Source organism: Ruditapes philippinarum, unplaced genomic scaffold, assembly GCF_026571515.1.
Source record: "Ruditapes philippinarum isolate M1 unplaced genomic scaffold, ASM2657151v2 ctg3932_1_1_1_1, whole genome shotgun sequence".
Lineage (NCBI taxonomy): Eukaryota > Metazoa > Mollusca > Bivalvia > Venerida > Veneridae > Ruditapes > Ruditapes philippinarum.
This window is the reverse complement of record NW_026861036.1, coordinates 29,310-51,847: the sequence shown is the minus strand read 5'-3', so window position 1 is coordinate 51,847 and position 22,538 is coordinate 29,310. Positions and strand designations below refer to the sequence as shown.

General features: G+C 32.9%; 1 long non-coding RNA gene across 1 annotated transcript; it reads right to left on the bottom strand.

The window, feature by feature from the left end:
* Window positions 1–3,408: 3,408 nt before the first annotated feature.
* Window positions 3,409–11,773, bottom strand: LOC132714321 (uncharacterized). The gene is made up of 6 exons (XR_009623549.1): window positions 11,638–11,773; window positions 11,284–11,343; window positions 7,074–7,112; window positions 5,750–5,808; window positions 4,042–4,084; window positions 3,409–3,732 (listed from the first exon to the last, which is right to left on the bottom strand). It is a non-coding gene; the product is annotated as an uncharacterized LOC132714321 (long non-coding RNA).
* Between the last annotated feature and the right edge of the window lie 10,765 nt (window positions 11,774–22,538).

Below are 22,538 nucleotides of genomic sequence, written 5' to 3'. Positions count from 1 at the left end.
AGGCTTTAAAAAAGGGAAATATAAATCATTTAGAGATGAGAAGAAAGAAGTGTAGCAACTCTGTAGTCCCATGATGAAGAATGTTGAAAATGTCTGGGGTTGGGAGGGGGTTTAATTGTTTGTGCATAAATATTTTTAGCAGTTAAAAGGTCATCAGTCCATTGACACATTAAAGAACTATAATTTTTATGTTAGATATAAATTCTTAAATATTGTTTCCCTATAATTTTATATAAATGTTACTGACATGGTAAATGTTCTTTTCTAGATTCTAGAAATTGTTGTGAAATGTGTATTTTAAGAGTAAAACACATAGTTTATATAGATTTTGGCAGAGAAATTACACTTTTCACACTTGAAAGTATAGTATTATTTTGACTCTTTTTAGATTAAAGTGTGACCAGTTCCATGGCAATGCCTTCCTAAGTATCATTATTTTAAGTTTCACATTGCTAAGTTTACAGTCCTTATATCTTGGTTAATATTTTTATTAATTCAAAACAAAAACTAGCTCTGAATTTGACTAAAAGTAAAAACAGATACAAACGTATCAAATAAATAACTACAAAATAAATGGAACTTAGTTGTTAGCATTTCAAAATTTGAGACAGGTTTTGTCATGGATTTGATCATTTTATTTCTTTCATGAATATATCAACATGTATAGTCTACAAATACCTTTTTGTACTACTTTTGCTGCCAATCTCTTCTACAAAAAGACACTTAATAAAAACTAATCAAGCCATTTTATCACGTGATCTATGTTACACTTGTTACCAAGAAATAAATTTATTATACCACAGTGTATTTTGTGTTTATTGCATCCATATATTAGTTTGTAGCGGATTTGTGTATGATTCTCCATAAACTTTTCTTAGTTCTGATTTAGTCCATAAAAATTCATTAGGCGAAATATTTTAGAGACATGTGAACATTCTCACATGATAGTTGTAGCTCTATAACAGAAGGGTCAGCTTTTAATACTATCAGTATGGGGAATATGGTCGCTTAACAGGCCAAAGGATTTTAAACAATCTGAATTTTCCTCAAAGAAAATTGATCGAGTCCTCTTTGACAAAGTGGCGTTTAACGACTTCTCATGGAGTAATGGTAAATAATCATATACTTTGAATCATTCCGTTATTGAACTTTTATTCAGCCATTCCTAGGGTCCCTGTCGGAGGCATGCATTTCAAAGGTTTCTACTCGTGAACCATTTGATGGACCATCAGCAAACTTTCACCTTAAATGGTCCTTTATCAATTTTGCTACATAATTTGGTTGGTCCCTTTAGTAGGGAGGGGGGAGCTAGAGCTAAAATGGAAATACCAATAAGTGACTTCTGGTCATTGACTTGATAATGTACCCTCATTTTACTTGGTCTCCAGCACTCAAACATAAAGGTAAGTTCCAACAAATTTGCGGAAATAAAGTTACATGTTCTCGCCCCGACAATACATTTCTGATAATTGTGCACAATAATTATGTTATGTACATATAATTACCGAATACATATTTTATTTTAATATGATTGACATTCGTCATTTAATAAACTTCTCTGTAAACATATATATATTGCACTATTTGATGTAAATCGACTAAATTTAGTTGTTACATAAAAGTTATGTTATCTTATGTTATGTTATTAATGTATATATGGATTTGAGATAGAAAAAAGATAAAAAAATATCTTAAAAATAATGTTAACTTAACAATTACAAGCTAGTCTTCCAACTGGGAATATTTCAATTTTAAGTCAGGCGGTGCTACCAGCCTCCATATCTTGGAAATTGTCATGTACTTTCTATTTATAAATAAGTGTGGAAAATATGAAGACATAAGAATATATAGAATTTCAGATATATCGAACTTTTGCGGTTAACCATACCCATTTTCAAAGTGCTGAAAAATGCAATAATTTGGAATGGTTATGTTCATGCAACTTGTGTTTATTAGTATGTGTATTAATAATAGACATTGGTACACGTAGAAGTTTAGAAAAATCCAACTTTACGATTAAGGTTAACCTCGCACGAACAGACAGACAGACGGTTCAATTACTATATGCCTGGGGTATCATAAAACTAAACTCTTGTGATATTTTGAATTTTTCCTTGTAAAAAAATTTTTCCATGAAATCTATTGTTACAAAACATACCTTTAGATGTCAGTGGGATACTGATTCCCGTTATGGCCATATAAAGTAACATTTCGAAATTTTCCTTGTACATTGTATTCAGCTTTTTTCCGTGAAATCTATTTTTATGTTTTACAGGTGTGGTCATCTATGGTAATATTTTGAAATAATCCTTGTACCAAATTCTTTCCATGAAATATGAGAGTATTTTTAACAAATGGCCTTAACAAATCTTCTAATTTATGGCCGCATATGATTTCATTTTACTATTTTATCTGATGTAACATGATATATCTTATTACCATATATTACGCATCACATGTATTTGTTGTCTGCTCATCCAAAATTTCATATGTTTGACTGTCAGTTTCATTTTTAGCTTAACTATCCATAGATAGGGGGGGGGGGGCTATTTTACTCACCCGGGCATCAGCATAACATTTTGGTTAAGTTTTTGCATGCGATTTGGTATCACCAAACTACAGAAGGAAATGGGTTTAAACTTCATGTACTAATCCTTCTTGATTATCTATCATGATGAACACAGGTCCGATAACTCTTAGTTACCTTTTTACAGAGTAATGCCCCTTTTCTGAGCACTGAGAATAGTCAGACATTTTATGGACATCTGTTGTTTATACTGAGATTCACTGAACACAACAGTGGTGACAACAATATTTTAAAACTGGAATAATCTAATGGAATGCTACTTGTAATAGGAAATGTGGACGGTAACTTGCTCTTTCATGTGCTGTCCATGAACAAGCTCAATCAAACCATTTTCATGTTTCATCTTACTATGTTTACCTATAGGGACACATTGCACTTTATTTACTATATTGAAATGGCTCACTAATGCCAATTTTAAAATCCGTGGTTTATATACCAACATTTTACTATGAGCTATAATGGCATTATTATGCTATTTGTGAAAAAATAAAGCTTCTTCTTCATAAATGAGCCGTGTCACGACAAAACCAACATAATGCGTTTGCGACCAGCATGGATCCAGACCAGCCTGCGCCTCCGCGCAGTCTAATCAGGATCCATGCTGTTCGCTTAAAGTAGAGAAACTGATAGCGAACAGCATGGATCCTGATCAGACTGCGCGGAGGCGCAGGCTGGTCTGAATCCATGCTGGTCGCAAACCCACTGTTGGTTTTGTCGTGACACGGCTCAAATCTTTCAAGAATAACAAAAACAACCATTTTTGTAGCTATTTGTATTAATTGTATATATTTGCATTAAATTCACTCAGTTGTAACATGACATAAATTGAATATGTTTATTTAAGAACCATGAAAGTTTTTATTCATATTTATAGTAAATTTGTTTACAAATATCCGATTTCAGTTGTAATAATCATAAAATAAGACATTTCAAACATTCATTATCAACATTTATCTTCTTTTATACGGCTCATGTTTTGATATCTTATGATGTCAGCAAAATACAAGAATATTACTCTGTAACAAAATTTCATGCTCCTTAAATGTACAACGGACAAGATTCAGAATTTTCCTTTTTTTGCGGCTAGGGGGCTATGAGGTTGCCGATCTCACGGGAATTATGAAAGTTGTAGCCTGCAGCACCACCTGAAAAACAGTAAATAGTTGCTCTGATTATTCTAGCAAGTCTTCTTATTTAAATGTTATATTGTAATTTATTAATTAACTGCAACACTTTAAACGTGAAAAAGTCAGAACAAAATCAAATTTTTCTAAATTTAAAACAGTTCGTTTCTTAACTAATAAAAATACTATTCTAGATAGGCTTAAAATTACATGATAACAAACCATTTATACGATGTGATGCGAAAATCATTTAAATACACGACATCAATAAAACATATATACTTCATAGAACGCTAAATATGACCATAAAGGCATATTGAAATAATTTACCTTCACCTGCTTCTTTTACTTGTTTGTGTTTCTTTCCTGATTTCTACAAACGTGGTAAGAAATTAAGCATTTTTTAACAACAGAAAAATACAACAACACTATTTTTATTTGTACATAAAGGACTCCGGCCCAAATACAGACAACAAAAATGTGTATAAAGTTGTAAAAGGGTCACATACACAAAACATAATAGAGACAATTCCCACAGTTTTATAAAAAAATGTGACGTGCATTTATATGTTTTATAGTAGGAACCGGGTGAAATATGTGTTATTTCACTTGCAATCTTAACTTTTCAAGATTTTGAGAAAAAAAAAAAAAATATTGAAATATATTTGTGATAAAAAAATTCTGTTTGACAGCACAGTCAAGTAGGATAAAGGATACAATTATAACTGAACTCTAAAAATGCATTTTTACGTGTTAAGACTTTTCAGAATGATAATGAACCTCATTATAAAACTTCTTTAGTTTTGATATGAAAAAATTAAAAAAATATATATAATAAACTGACTTCTTTACTTGCCAATAGATATATATTATGTATATTGTCACACTTTTTTTACAACAATAACGTGGTCGTACGGGGGAATTCTTAAACAATCGTCTTTTCCATGCCTTCTAATAGGCAAATTGGCCATTTGCTTTAACTGTTAAAAGCTATTTTATATGATTTTCTATTTTTTTCTTAAACTAACTCGGAATTGTCTACGAACTTCTACTACATTTCTATGTAGGACGATGTTCTTTTTGCCCTACGCAGATTGCGCATGCGCGAGAAAATACCACTTCCGGTCAATTTTTCATAGCAACGGACCGCGTCGTAAAAAGGTCTATAGATATATAGTAAATTCGTCAATTGACCTTAATCGATAAACTATCGATTACATTTAGCTCCTGTCTAGTACTGATCCAGATGTGTTATGTTATACATAAAAGAGAATACTATTAGCATAAACTTGTACTGTACACAGTTTTGTTTGTGTGTGTACGCGAGCGTGCGTGCGTGTGTGCGTGTATGTGTGTGTTGTGTGTATGTGTGTGCGCACATGTGTGTGTATGTGTGTGTGAGAGTTTATTTATACACGGCTTCTCATATGGGCGCGTCCAGACATTTTAGATTTTTGAGGATAGTGCAAGATACAGAAAGATACCCAAATTCCAGAAGCTTCTGCTGCTTCTTTAGCGCGTCAAGTGTTTAAACACGGGGTTTAATTAAGTCTCACCCGAAAGAATGTTTAGTAACTTTATTTGGCCAGCCTAGGAATCAGACGCACAATGTCTCGCGCTCTAATTTTAATCATTTTTCGGAAAGAAAGTACGAACACTGATATTTTCATATGAGATTTTTTTCTTATAGAAGCGTATGAATTTACAACTTCATTCTTAAAAGCAAAATGACGTCATTCTAAGAACGCAATTCATTCATAAAAGGCGCGCGGAATGACGGATTAATTTACGGTGACCTTTACTTACAGGGGGTGTTGTTCCAGCACTGGTGTAAACGGTGTATAATGCCTGTCTGATCAATATGCAAGAAGTACAACATCGTTAACAATTTTAATTTACGTGTAATGCAAATACATATCATTCTACATATCAGGTATTATGATCATATGTTATTCTTCATATTATAGGCTAGATTTTCTAAATTAATTTAGATATCTATTTCCTTTTTGCTATAAAACATTTTTTCTTTCATTCCTACCTTTTGTGGCTCATATTCCACTCTTTTTTGTTTCCTCAACAGCGGACTTTTTTACCATCCTAAAATATAAAACAGTTAAGATATTGATATTTGAAATAAATATATCTAAAGAGACATTATGCCATAATTATGGTTGTCGAGTTCAGCTTTAAAGAAGCCACTAGGAATTTGGGAAAAAAAAGATTTTTTAAAGGCTGCCTTACGAACGCTGGATTTTTAACCTATCCTTGGGCTGGTGACTGTCATTGCTTTTACACATTGCATTACAGTTATTACTCGAAGGTACTCAAATGTTTTGCATGTAGAATACTGTAAAAACGAAGTAAAAATTAGAGACGATGCATGGTGATATGTCAACTGAAAGAATTAAACTGAAATAAGTGTTTTTTTTTTCTTTTTAATACGACGTCGTTAGAAACTCAAGTTATTTATCAATTTTAGCTTTGAGTTGCTTTCAACAGCCCTGACACTGTCGGAATTGTAAATACAAATATAATTGAAGTACCACGAGGGGAAATCTTTAACAAGTAGTCTCTTCATATAAAAGTGTGAAATTATGTTTTAATAAATTTCACTGTGAAATCATCAAATGTAATTTGCACGAATGTTATGATATCAAGATCAGATATCTCTGTGCATGTTTAGTTGTACAGTTAATAGGATTACTTCCCTTTACTTGATATTCATTAGTGCTATGTTATATATATATATATATATATATAATATATATATATATATATAATATATATATATATATATATATATATATATATATATATATATATATATATATATATATATATTATATATATATATATATATATATGATCATGCCTCTCTGATACCTGGTCATTCTCACTTGAGCTCTGGTCTTAACAACATGTATTAAATGATTATAATAAATTGTAGAATAGTTTGAATCTTGTTATCATCCATACAACATAACAACGAATAAATGAGTTTTCCACTCAAAAGCAAACAATCAACATGCATATTTAAAAAGACAGAATAATGTCATTTCAAAAAAAATATTTTTATTGTACTTAAAGTATTTTTAAGTAAATGTCAATACTGACGCCAGCACCCTTAAATTCTATAACTCAAATATTAAAACAAATAATACACCCACTTGATTTCAGGTCTTAAATCTTTTGACCTGGAATTTGTATTTTTAGAATGAAAGGGTAATATAACTGGAAGGCTCGCATTTTATTTGACCAGTCAATCTTCCTTGAGGCAGACTTTTCCCCTGGTATAAACATTTTCAGGTTACTTTAAACAAAGAAAACTAATTAGGGATTAATATTACAAAAGTTTATTTTACCTTATATACAATTCTTTTTGCCTCCATTACAACTTTGTCCTGCAAAATTCAACAATATAGAGATGATTGAGTATTATGAAATAATTAACAACCTTTAAAATACTGGAACAAAAAGTGATCCGTCTTTGTCACCAGTATTGAATCAGGCCAGTCTTCAAATATGTTTTGTCTATCCAGACTCTATACTGTTGTTAGGTGATTTTTTGTATTTTGCAATTGAAATCTCTTAGAATGTGAATGGACTGCTCCGAAATCAAAATGCAGGGAAAATCCATTCCACTAAGTCAAAATATTACGAGTTAAACTATAATTGTAAACAATACATATATGCATATGCTTACTTATTTTACTTTCCCTTCCCTTAACTTTCCTTTACTTTACTTGTCCTTTACTTTACTTCACTTTTCTTTACCTTCCCTTCCCTCCCCATCCCTTCTCTTTATTTACCTTTAATTTACTTTAACTTCCTTTTCTTTCCCTACCCTTTCCATACATTATCTAACTATACCTTACTTTACTTTCCCTTTTCTTACCGTACCTTTACTTAATCTTTTCCGTCTTAACTTTTCGTACCTTCATCTTACCTTCCCTTATTTTACTTCCCCCCTCCCTTACCTTTACTAAACCTTACCTTAACTTGCCTTTACTTTACCTTACTTTCCATTTTCTTTCCTTACCTTAATTCTATTTTAATTTACCTTCCTCCTTAACTTACCTTTACTTTACCTAACCTTATCTTACCTAACTTTCCATTAATTTCCCTTCCCTTCCCTTACCATAACTTACCTTTACATTCCCTTTCCTCTCCTTCCCTTTGCTTTACCTTACTTTACTGTCCCTTCCAATACAGTTACTTTACCATACTTAACTTTACTTTCCCTTACCTCATCTTTACTTGGCTTGACTGTATCTTAGTTTTTATTCAAGTTTACTTTACTTTACTTCACTAACATATTGCTCTAAAATACTGAACAAAAAATAAATTTCTTATGTGATAAAATGGAGATGTAGCGTTCACTCGTTTTGCAGAGGAAACCAACTGACCGCGATTTTCACGTGCATACACGGACCAGTAGCTTCGTGTATATTTTGTGAAACTTTTCATTATAATCTTTTAGACTTTCAAGACGAAAAGAAAAAAAAACGTTGAAATTTTTTTTTATATATATTTGATATGCCTAGAAGTCCTCAAAAATTACGCGAACGTGCGAATGGCATGCTTAAAGGCACTCCACTGAGGTTTAAAAGCCTAAAAACATAACATTTAAATTTCTTACCTAAATGAGCTGGGACACTTTAAATAGAAAATATGTGCAAGATAGTTAAGAAATATAATTTGAAACGAATTGAAAATAGTAGGGGAGACTGGGGTACTCTGGGACAAGGGGCACTGTGGGACTATAGGATTTTATACCTTTTGTTCTTTGATTTCAACCTGATTCATGCAGATGATTGATCTTGTCAAGCTTCTTTCCCTACAAAAGTTTCATGGCGGCAAATTGAGTAAAAATCAGTTTGGCGAGTACAATGTACTTTTTACCTTTCAAAGTGAAATTCTAGGAAAGACGAATATTGTTTTCAAATTCTTTCATATTGAATACTTATTTGTATCATATTAGTAAATGATAATGTGCTAAACATTGACTATATTTTCTGATTTGAAATAAATCTTAGTTTGGTTGTCTTTTTAAATTATTGTCACATAAAAATGGTGGGGGAAGTTGGGATACTCTGACTCGTCAACTTTAAAAAGAAAAAAGAGGCATTGTTAGTGTCATGACGACATTGCCGTTCCTGTTGCCATCCGCAAACTTTAACCTTGATTGTAACTTTTTAAGTTCTTGGTGTATTGGTTTCATACGTGGCCCTTCCATACATATATCCCTTTAAAAGACGTTCAAGTAGACCTGACTTACCTTGACCTTCATTCATAAATAATCTTAACCTTCAAGATCAAATGTTTATTTTTTTGCTGATTTTTGCTAATGGTGACTATAATTTTGTAATTTGAATGGACTGTCGTCAAACTTCAAACATAAAACTTTTAGGATAGACCTTCAAGTTCAGGAGACAAACCTTGACCTTCACTTATCAATGACCTTGACCTTGAAGGTCAAATTATTTAAAACTGCTGTAAGTGGCTATAACTTTGTTTTTCATGAATGGATTGACTTCATATTAAGACACAACATTCTTTTGAAGTGGACCTTCATGTTTATCAAACTCAAATTGACCTTTGCTCTTTAATGACCTTGACCTTGACAGTTAAATTATTGCACTTTCATTGATTTTTTGCTATATTTGATTGTGACTTGGTAATTAATAAATTAATTATCTTCATGTTTTGGCAAAACAAAATTTTGGACAAGAACTTCTAAAAGGTTGAACTAACCTTGACATTTAAATGACCTTGACCGTCATGGCCAAATTATTGAAATTTGATTGTCATATTTTTTTTATTATGAAAGAATTTGATTCATATGTGGACTTAACAACTCTTGTGATCTAACAGACATGTGGAATAATTTAGATATGTTCTTGACCTTTAAATGACAATGAACGTCAAATGAATGAATTTAGATAATATTTTCCTAACTTTGTCATTGAGTTATGGAAATTGTTCATTGTCAAAACGATTGTGACTATAAGCACCTATCAAAATTAAAAAAAAAAGAGAATTCCTAAAGAAAGCCCAACACGGCAAAATTGAAAATGTTGCAGGGTCAGTTTAATTGAGCTTGTTCATTAACAGTAATGAAAAGTGCAATTTACCTCCCCCTCCACTGCCCACCGGCTTAAGCAGAATTCCACAAATAACATGCACTGGAAAAAAATAGATTTTTGAAACAACCGCATATTCTTATTTCCAGTAATTTTTAGTTTCAATGAAATTATACATGTTGTCCTACGTACCCGAGCATGTCCCACATATGGTGTCCCAGAGTGCCCCTAGCTCGGGGCACACTGGGACATTTTAATGACCGTATTCTAATGCATATCTCCAAGTCAACTTAATTGTTTTAGGTTCATTTAGTTATCTGTTACATCCAGTACATATTGTCCTTTTCATCCACGAAAGAGAGCATCATTCCTTAAGATATGTTAAGAATATATATTCTGGAAAACGAAGTGCGCGAATGATCTGAAATTTTGCACAAAGATTAGTGGTCTTAACCTACATCAAATGTTAAATTTATCTGGAAAAATATTTTTCAGTCCCATCATGTCGAAAAACCTCAGTGGAGTCCCTTAAATGCTGCTGACGATGAATGCCGTCGCTATGAAAATTGGATGTTCTACCCGTGCTTTTCGACAGGTCGTACAGACGATCGACCACGTAGTGAACGTCAGGGCGTCATGACACGTGCCCGAGACTGCTATATTAGGATCACACACCTGCGCAATCGCTTCCAAACTGCGATAACTACTGCTGCTGACACCTCTGGTAATGATATCAACCGTATATCTACCCAAACTGTGCGCAATCATTTGTGTTTTGAGGCGACGTCGCCGCGTCAATTGTGTTAACTGGGCACGATCGCACCAACTGGGCACGAACGCACCAACGCTGGCTTAGACAACAATGGAACAGCGTTTTTTTCTCTGGCGAGTCGAGGTTTTCCATTCAGTATACCAAAGAAAAATGAGCGTTATGCCGACTGCTGACTACTTGAACGAAATTGTTTTTGTGTCTAATGGTTCTGTCGTTGTAAATTGATTCAACCTGGAGCTACGTGCCTTATGTGTATACGAAGTACACTAGAACACAGACGCTTGGGGTCATCATCAAGTCTCAATAAAGGACTTTATTGAGACTTGATGGTATACGGTATTTTTTCATATATGTAAAGATTGTTTGAAAACCAGTTTTATCGTTGTAATGGATGTCCCATTCGTGTTTAAATATTACAATAGTTTTGATAGAGTGTTTACAGGGGCGTATCACGTTGGGGCAGAATCTGACCCCTAAGCGTCTGTGGTTATGTGCACAGGTGCTTGAAACAAACTTTTTAAAGTTATATATGGGCTATATACTATAATAAGATAATATACATATATAGAACGGTAATGTAAAATATTTGATTATGTGACAAGCGCCTGTGGTTATGTGTAAAGTTGATTTACTAAAATAAATTATTTAAAAATTTGAAACATTCTCCCATCTCATTGGACAAAAAATAATCTCAAACACTAAAATTTAATAACATACCTTAGGTTTCCTTTCAGACATTGTGATAACAACTCTAGCCAAAGCCACGATATGATTAACCTAGATGTTTAATAAAAATGAATAAGAGCTTAAATCAGTTTAAAAATATCTAATGCACAATAATACATTTACAAAATGTTAACCGACATTTAAAAATATTGCATTTCTTTATTTTAGATGATATCCTATAATTTAGCTAGCAATAATCTCAAATATAGTATGAAATTGCATAAATTGTACTTTAATAACATACACAATTGGACATACAATTCATGGAAATACTTGAATCATGAAGAAAAAATATCAAACAATACTAAAATGGAAATAGTATATTTGGAAAAAAGCAACTCAAACCTTTCAAAATATCCTTGCGAAATGGAACGGTGAGTCCCTCCTTTTCTTTTATCCCCTTGTGGTTTCGTTACACCTCCTGCCATTGGCCAGTTTGTTATTTCAATTTCAATGATATTTTGTTTCATATGAAAGTACAATCACCTGAAAGTACAATCACCTGTTGCTATAAATAGATTTACATTTAATATCATCTTGGGTAGTACCTGCATCTTTAACGTTTATAGATGAAAGGCACTTGGCATGTGCATATTTAGACAAAATCATGAGAATACTGTTTACAATCAATTTCGTATTGTTTTATATACAAATAAGAATGACAAAACTATCATACGTATGCTGACATTATATTATTATATATTTTATGTGAAATATCTCGTATAAACGTTCAAATAATGATTTTTGGCCTACTTGAATTAATTACACCGGAAAAATATTGTAAAATGATGTTAAAATTGTCTTTAATATGAATTGGTGTAAATGTTCTTGAATGACTACGCACAAACAGACGTTTAACTAAAATTTAACTTACCGGCTAAGGCGCGTGTATTTTTTATGTTGTTTTCCCATTCTCCTTTACCTAAACCTATACCCGTTTTCTGTAATAAATTGCCATTTTAAACTGAAAAAAATATTAAATGAATTTCCAAATTTGATAATGAGATAAAATGTAAGACCAAAATTATTTATAAAAGAGATATGTATAACTTTTGTTTAAATTATCTGCTCTTAAATTAAGAATTTCAAATTCAATGGTAAATAAATAAAATACCAGATAGGTAACTCCATTTTTGCTTTTTTCTTGATCACGTAAATTCTTTAGCAAAGTTTATTCTGTCTATCTGTAACTGTAGCATACGCTTTTATTTTTTAAAGTTTTTTTGGCACGACGGAACTACAGATAATTTTTCGAGATAAATGTTAAATCTAGACCAAAAACTTGTGAACAAAATTTCTAATATTTCTCTTACTCCTTTTTTTAGAGTTATCATTTTAATTAAGCGTTGCAATATGCCTTTCAGTGAAATCGAACTAAGAATAACACAAAATATGAGTCAATGAGGTCAATATTCTTAGTACATTTCTTAATTATCTTTTGAATATCTTTTTGTTTTAAGTGCCCCAGCTGATCTATGTAAAAACTCTTGTGAAAAATTTTGTGCTTTGGATTGTTTATAGGTGATGTAGTGAAAATGACTTTGATAATCAGTTTGGTCACACTTATTGCTTATTTTTTTTATATCGAGACATTAAAATACATTTTAACGTAAGATGTGGAGAGAAATATTCGCCAAAAGTATATGATGAAATGTCATTGATTTCTATGGTGGCTGATGTGTGCCGTTCGTGCTTTCGCCCCGCGACCCCGCAAAGCATAAAGTAGAGAATAAACAAATTAAAATGGCGGGGGCGCGGGCGAAAACGCGCTAATTAGCGGAAGCGAGAGACGAAATTTATTAAATAAGACTTCGCCCCGCAGATTCGCGGGGCAAAATTTAAGAAAAAAGCGACGGGGGCGCGGAGCGTAAAGACACTAATTAGCGAGGGCACGGGTAGAAGTTTAATAAATAACAAATTAGATAGTAAAGGTATTCATGGTAATATGTTACAGGCAATACAGTCACTATATAACCCAGTTTCATCTTGTGTAAGGATAAATAGCCTTACAACAGAATGGTTCGATGTAAAATGTGGGCTCCGACAGGGTGTTTGTTATCTCCTTTACTGTTTAATTTGTTTGTAGATGATCTTGTTGTAAAAATTAAAGCTATTGGTAAAGGAATTGATATAGATCATGATAAGGTTTGTATTTTATTACATGCTGATGATATTGTACTTGTAGCTGAAACTGAAAACGATCTTCAACTTTTGTCAAATTGGTGTACATCAAATGCTATGATAGTAAATCATGATAAGAGCAACATTATTCACTTCAGGTCGCAGGCCAGCAGATCCTCATTTGTTTTCACACGTGGCGAGCATAGTCAAAAAATTGTTGGACAATTTGTCTGTTACTTGATGAGTTTCTTGATTATAATAAGACCGCTAAATGTATAGCTCAAAGTGCAGGTAGAGCACTGGGGTTACTTATTGCCAACTCAAAAGCATTAGGGTCCATGCCATATGATGGTTTTGTTAAATTGTATGATTCATTGGTTTGGCCAGTCATTTCATATGGTGCTTCTATTTTGGGTAATAAGTCATTTTCCTGCATTGATGCGGTACAGAACAGGGCAATGCGTTTTTATCTGGAGGTAGGGCGGTATACATCTACAGCAGCTATGGAGAATTATCATGGCAGCCTACACATGTGATACAATGGAGATCTGTAAGTCAACAATGGAATAGATTTGTCAGAATGGATGTAAACAGAGTTAATTATGAGATTTTTTCTACTTGTTTGCGCAAGAGCAGCAATAGGTGGAAAAACTGGCAATTTATATTTAATAATCATATGGGAAAGTTAAATTTAGAAGAGCATGCACGTGATTGTGTAACAGTCTCATCTAAGTCTTTTTGTGAAAAAGTTGTTCAAAAATGTATGTCATTATATAAAGATGAATGAATAGCTAAGCTTAATAGGAATGTTAGTCTAAATGGGAATGGTACGGTGGCATAAAAGTGACATTTGCAAATTTATTTTTTGTTTAGTTTTTGATACTTTTTGTTTTTGTTTTTCGCCAAGGCTCGTTACCGATAGAACCGATCACACTCGGGTTGGGATTTCCCTATCCTCTATCTAACCCAATGATAGATTCTATTATTCTCAAACTCAATACATAATATTATTTTTAGTAGGCATTGAGATATTACTGATAAAAAAAATGTTAAATACAATGCCAAACTGTGTAAAAAATTCTGGAAACAAAGTGATCCCTCGGAAGCATTAATCACAACAAAATAACATAAGAATTGCAGACTCGGTTTGATTGAGTCTGTACATGAGGGATAATGATTAAGTGCAACATCCCTCACGGGCCCTAGCACCGGCTTGAGCGGTACTCAATTCTCAACACTTTACAGTGTTGGCATCAATGATCCCGAAGGACCAGAAAATATAACAACACTGAAGTGAAGTACGGGGCAACTTTTTACGGCTGCCACACGGCACTTGACACCTGCTGTTGTGAAGTACAAAATTCTGGAAACAAAGTGATCCCTCGGAAGCATGAATCACAAGAAAATAACATAAGAATTGCAGACTCGGTTTGATTGAGTCTGTACATGAGGGATAATGATTAAGTGCAACATCCCTCACGCCCCCTAGCACCGGCTAATGAACAGATTTTCTCTTTAAGATAGCGAAGTATATACTCTGCAAAATTCTAATGAACAGTGTTTCTCTTTAAGTTAGCAAAGTACACTCTATGCAGACGACACTATTCTGTTATCGAACACTGCAGACAATCTCCAAATGTGCTTGAACAATTTTAATGATTACTGTAAAAACTGGCATTTAAAGGTGAACATAAACAAAACAAAAATAGTAATTTTTGGTGCTCGACAAATTGGGAATTTTAGATTTTACCTAGGAGATGAAAATATTGAGATATCCGACTCTTACCATTACTTAGGTGTGACATTCTCTAGCAATGGTTCGTTTCTTAAAGCTAGAAAACACGTAGTCCAACAAGCAACTAAGGCAATGTATTTACTATTTACTAAATCAAATAACTCAGACTTACCGCTAAATCTTATTATTTAAACTATTTAACCACACTGTTTTACCTATTTTGACATATGGATCGGAAATATCCAATATCTATCATAATTAAAACTAGGATGATCTCATTTTAGAATCGTCTCATTAAGGGGAAAGAAAACAAAATATCGTTTCAACTTTACAAATACATGACCAGTTTTCCTAATCATAAGTTTAAATGGATCTCTTAAGATAAAAGACATTCTGAATTCTGTTGGCCGCCCTGATCTTTGGCACAACCAGACCCAAATAAATACTTGCATATAGATAAACTTATAAAACAAACACTAATAGATCAATATAAACAGTCTTGGTACGAGTAGCTTCAACAGTCAAATAAAGGGTTAAATTATAAAAGTTTTAAAGAAGATCATAGTTATGAAGAATATTTTTAAATTTTAGAGCAATCAGATTATATTTCTTTATTCAAATTTAGAACATCAAATCATAAACTTCCAGTAGAAATTGGGAGAAACGATGGTACTCCTTATAATGAAAGACTTTGCACATTGTGCAGCGACAATCAAATTGGCACCGAGCAGCATAACTTGTTACATTGAAATCACTATTAGGGTCAAATAACATACATGTGAGCCTCGTGAAATTCATTAATTCTATTACAAAAACTTTTCAGTAATCCCAATGCCTCCATCAGTAATTCAAGATTTCATCTAATATTTTTCACTTGTTAACTTGTTTGTTTCCTTTAAATAGCGTGTTTATTGTTTTTTTCAAAAAAGTGATGAATACAGTAACAGATTGTATGATACTAATGAAATGTTTTTCTCTATTAATTGACTAAGTATGCATTTTGCCAAATTCAATGAAGTGCATATTGAGTAAACATTGAAGTATTTTTGGTACAAGTAAAAAATAAAATAATTAAATGCAATAATAAACTGTATATATGTAAGACCATTGAACAATGCCAAAGTCAATGAAATACTTCTTCAATAAGCATTAAATATTTGGTACAATAGCAAACTTTATAAGATTTAGGAAGAATGCTTCTCTTTAAGTTAGCCAAGTATTTATTCTGCCAAACTAAAAAAAACACTTTCTCAAACTTGATGAAATACATCTTCTGTAAGCATTACATTGATTTTGGTTCAATAGCAAACTGTATAGATTATAAATTAATTAAATAAATTACAATAAAGTCTGAAAGTAATTGCAATTAAATCAATTACTGATCAATGTAATCATCCCCAGGTCTGACACCTATTCTGACAAATTCTATCTTAAAAGTTAGCCTAGTACACATATTCTGACAAACTCTATCTTTAAGTTAGCAATGTACACATATTCTGACAAATTCAATTAAGTAAATCTTCAGTAATCATTAATATATTTCTGGTACGGAAATGATAAATACAAAAACAAACTGTGTAAGACTAAAATAAATGAACAGTATTTCTCTTTAAGTTAGCAAAGTATATATATTTTGCTAAATTTAATTGTACAGACTTTATACTTGATGGCATCAACTTTTCAAACTTATTAAGTGTTAGCAAATGACAAAAATATGGTTTAAAATATTTTCCCCTTAATTCCCTATACATCGGGCAAACCATAAGGAAGTGATACTCTGTTTCTACTACGTTCATCAGGCAACAACGGCATTTGCGTTCAGACTGTGGTATATTATGATATCTTCCTGTTTCGATCGACAATTGATGAGATGAGACCCTCAACTTAGTGAGTGCTATTCGAAATTTAGCAGTCCTTATGGTATCTATGTACTTCTCAAACTTAAAATCCTGTTGAAATGAACTATATGCCTGTAGTTTACTGGAATTGGTAACACTAGAATACAATTGTTGATAATACATATCAAAAATTCTTTGTTTTATCATAGAGTTATAAACCTGTCCCTGGTAATGATTATATGGAAGTGGTCAGTTGTTTTGTAGATGGTTTTCTACATCACTTATGGATCTCTTCAGCACATATGGAGCTCAAATGCAATTTTGAGCACCGATTCCCTTCGTTTGTAGCTAAATCTCAATAAATGTTTAAATCAGGATTTGTCTGAATGTTTACCGAGTTCAGGTCTTTGGTCAAGCCTTATATCAAAAATAGCTTTGTGCTATTACCAGGAATTGTACTTCTTAAAAAATTGTCTTTATCTATATAGTTATGAAAGTAACATCAAGTACATGTAAGAAAATGTAAGAAATGTAAGAATGTAAGAAAAATTGCACAGTCTAGCTTGTACACTGACTTCAATGATTCAGAAGTTATTTACTACCGTGTATCACAAAAACTAAACATAGCCAGGTGTCTCTATTGTTATGAAAATGGGTCTAAGAAGTCTTTTTCCTTGTTATTTTTCTTTTGTTTCACCATACCTTAACATAAGATATAATCAAGGAAAATGTTATTTTAAAATGATCTGTATGACGATAATACAAACCCAATAGCTTTAATGTTTTAGTGTAACAATACGTTATCGTGTTCACATCTAAATTGTAGTATCGCGTGATCATTTAAGTCCTTTAAAAGTATTTCCAACTGCGCATTATGTCAATGTTAAAGAAAATAATTTTTATCTTTAACTGTTTTTCTCAACATGTTTGTTTCAATTTTCATCGAAATGTTTAAGTTAGTTCAGTACATTGTTAAATGCCTAACGCACATAAAAGCATGTTGGTATATAATAAGACTCATTCATCAAAAGTCGGTGAAAATAAAAGAATCTTGATATGACGTGTCTTATTATCTCTTATATAGGTATACATTGTTCTCATTGTATATTTATCTATGTTTCATATGTATAGATGAGACTACGTATAATGACGATCATATGTCATTGTTTGCAGTATGTTGCGATTTATTTCTATAGTCAATAAAATAAGACAGTAGAAGTAACATATTGACATATTTTTAGGTCAAATAAACATAAGTTGACTATGATTTGGGAAGATATATGTGGTCAATAGTTTTGAATGAATATAAGATGAAAGAATGTTACTAACTTAGAAATACTATAATGACTTTAAACTACAAGGTTAAATATAAAAAGGAATTACACATGGTCAACTCCCTTCCGTTGTGCTACAGATGTCAAATTGCAGTTTTGCATATTAAAGCCCCAGTTACATTAGAGCTTACGACCGGTGAAGACCAGTTCACGATCACCAGTGACCTCTGGTCGTGGACAATCTTTAAAACGTCTTACGACGGTCATTGGTGATCTTTGACAGTCGCAGGTTATCTTATTTAGGTCCCACGACCAATTTCAGTCGTAGAGAGGTTTTTGAGCTTGCAGAGCCCTAGTCACATTAGAGCTTACGACCAGTGAAGACCAGTTCACGATCACCAGTGACCTCTGGTCGCGGATAATCTTTAAAACGTCTTACGACGGTCATCGATGATCTTTGACAGTCGCAGGTTATCTTATTTAGGTCCCACGACCAATTTCAGTCGTAGAGAGGTTTTTGAGCTTGCACAAAAACCTCCTTGCGATCAAACAGGTCGCTAGTGATCTTATAAGGTCTTAAGGCTGTCGCACGATGGTCGTTCGAAAGTGCGACAATCTTACGACAGTCTTTACAAATTGCCACTAGTCACTGATAATCTTAAGTAGTCTTTAGTAATCGTGTGATGGTCGTACGACAAGTTGTAGGTGATCGCATGTTATGTCACGGGTAGTCGTAAGTAATCCCAGGCAATCTTGAGACCATCGTACGTTTACTTATGACCTGTCGTGCGATTGTCTATGATGACTTGTCTTACGATATTCGCAAAAGTAAATTTATCTGTGCAAAAATGGTTTCGGTCGCAGACAATCGCTGATGATCGTCAGATCTACAAGTCGCCGGTGGTCGCAAGTAATCGTAAGCTTTAGTGTGACTGGGGTTTAAGCTCTAGTGTGACTGGGGTTTACAACAACCTCCTTGCGATCAAACAGGTCGCTAGTGATCTTATAAGGTCTTAAGCTGTCGCACGATGGTCGTTCGGAAGTGCGACAATCTTACGACGTCTACAAATTGCCACTAGTTACTGATAATCTTGAGTAACCTCGAGATTTCGTGCGATGGTCGTAGGGCAAGTTGTAGGTGATCGCATGACAAAATTCGTGTAAGTTCATTACTAAATGTATTGCACTCGTTGAATAAAATAATATTATGCTCGCCAGAGGCTCGCATAATATAATTTTATTCAACTCGTGCAATAAATTCAGTATTGAACTTACACTCATTCAATATCCTCTATATATTATGTCAGGTAATATAGTAAAATGAAATCATATGCGGATATAAGTTAAAAGATTTGTTAAGACCATTTGTTAAAAATAGATTTCATGGACAAGGATTATTTCAAAATATTACCATATATGACCACACCTGTAAAAATTTAGAATAACAAAATGGATTTCACGGAAAAAACTAAATACAAGGAAAATTTCGTAATGTTACTATATATGGCCATAATTGAAGTCATCATGACTTCAAACTATTCAGGTCATCCTTTATATATCAGGTATCTGAGATCCCAAATGTTTAACAAAATCTGCACAATTTAATGTCCCATGCATATGATAGTGTTCATCCGTGCTGTTCTACAAAAATTAGAAACTTCGACGGGAGTGATATCGATAGCGATTAGCTTATAAAATTATGCTCATCTGGGTTAAAAGCTAACGGTGTCAGGACGATACTGTTTGGGATCAGTGAGTTGAGAAAGTCATCAAGTCATCTGGGGTCGCCAGGCGGCGCCCGGGCAATGATTTTTGGGTCGGGCGATTGTCACACTCGGAAGGGCATCGTACAAGCATCGCCCGGCGCCCGAATAGACACCAGTTGCTGAAAGAGTATCGCTCGGTACCCGGACGATTCATGCACAGACACCGGGTGGTCATTGTTTTGTACGGCGATCGCGCGGCTTGACTTTTGCCTAAAAATGTAAGAAAATTGACCCAACCAGACCTCAGTGTGGAGTGAAATATGGTTCTGACCACCTACTGATCGAATGTCCTCAATTTGCCTAAAAAATGTAAGTAAATAGACCCAACCTGACCTCAGTGTGGAGTGAAATATGGTTCTGACCACCTACTGATCGAATGTCCTCAATTTTCAGCCCAGAGGCAGGAATTGATTGGCCGCATTGGATCAGTGGGACTTGGATTTAATATAGACAATATTTTAAATCCTCCTAAAAACACTACAATAATGTATATTGTGCTCTAGAGATATTCATCCTAGAGTAAAAACAAGAAAAGCATTGATGCAAAGCATCAAAGGGCGTCCAAACAGCAGGTGCAGATGAACTAGTAGATATATGATGACAAGATATTCTTATAAACTTTTCAATGGTTCATTGGGTTTTACCAGAATTGTATATCACTTTTGAATGAACGGACGAAAGACATTGTTCATTATTTATTACTTTGATCGGCATGCTAGAAATTAGAATATTACTTGTTATTTCTTTATGATCGTGGTTATTAATAGCAACGGATATACATGTATACAATCATTTATAATCCATATGTGTAACGCATGATCAACACCATACTTGTGTAATTGTCCCTTATTATGTTATTGCTATTAACGAGGACCCCCTCTTAAGGTATCTGTTCACACTTAGTAACAATATGACACTTGTTATATTACCATGTTAATCATGTTGAGCATAATAGTTTATTATACAATAAATGTAATTTCTATTTTAATAAAAAAAATACAGATTTTATGAATATTGTTTTCTTTTCTTTTTTTGTGTGTGTTTTATGCGCTATTTTAATACTGAGTTTTTACGTTTACTACTATTTTAAGAATTCAATTGTCATAATGATCGACGATTATAAGTCAAAACTTAACTGGAAAAAGTCAGTAAATCATGGTTAATCTTTCAATTTATAATATTGTTTATTCTTAAACCATATACATGTACATTTGTATTTTTCTTTATCATTTTTTAAATTATCAATCAATTGAATAATTCATAAAATCTGATTTGTAACTTTGAATAATTCCTCGGAATCTTTACTAAACACGAATAACAAATTATATAAAATGTTTTAAAGTTGATAGTGTCATATTAATGCCATAAAAATGTACATTTTTTCTCAATTATTGTACATATTTATTGTTTTTATCTCATATAGATAAAATATAACATGCGATTTGTGTTGTTGGTTTTTTTTTCGAATTGTATGTTTATGTATAATAATAATCAATCAATTCGAGAGTTGATCTGTGTTTATTAATTATTTGAACCAAACTAAGTGACAAACATTCATTTTGAAAAAAGCCTAATTTATCTGTAAAATATTTGTTCTGTTCTGTAACGATATCTACTCCAAAACCGGGAGAGACCGGACAATAAACGTGTGGTACTATTCGCCGGTCATTAGTAAATCCCGGGAGAGACCGGGAATTACCTAGGAGTACATCCCTCTATAAATAGATTTTCGGAATATTAAGGTCATCAACTCATCATTCTATTAACAGCTTTCGGAATAACATACCATAATAACCCACTGTGTACTACAAAATGATAAGCAAAAATACCCCGAAGAGCGCGATTTATTGACGGAAAAGGTTATTTCATTTGAAAATGTTTGCATTGCGAAATTCTCCAGTTCGCCATTCATTGTACATATCGCGACTAATTAACAATCAAGCACCCTCATACCGATCGGAATGATCGGCTTTTATTATTGGCAACTATAAAAGGCTCGAGAAGTTGCTGTCGCCCTTTCACAAAATCTCATTTCATTCCAATAGGCGCCGCGCTTCGGCGCGGACGCCAATTATTAACTGACAAAATCTGAGGTACCAACTGACTAAATGTGTCAGTGTCCCCCTCAGGTAATATAAAAATATATAACCTAAACATATATAACCATAAGTAACAAAATTCAATATACAATTTCTTTTGTTTATGTAAGACCTATATATTAATATAAATTTACAATATCAGGTTAATAGAGACCCAGTTTGCATACTTAAGTCCCTTGCTACCTGATCAATTTCAGAGTCAAATTATACCTAATACTTAACTCCCCATAAAATTTAATGGAGTAGAAAACCCAATCAAAATCATCCTTAATAATTAATAGCCATATCTACATGACTTGAAGAAACAAATCCAACTAAATTCAATAAAAAATAAAAATGCTGTAGCAATTTTCCTATGATGGGTACCTATTTAATAAATCACACCAAAACACTAAAATAAGGAGGAATTTTGC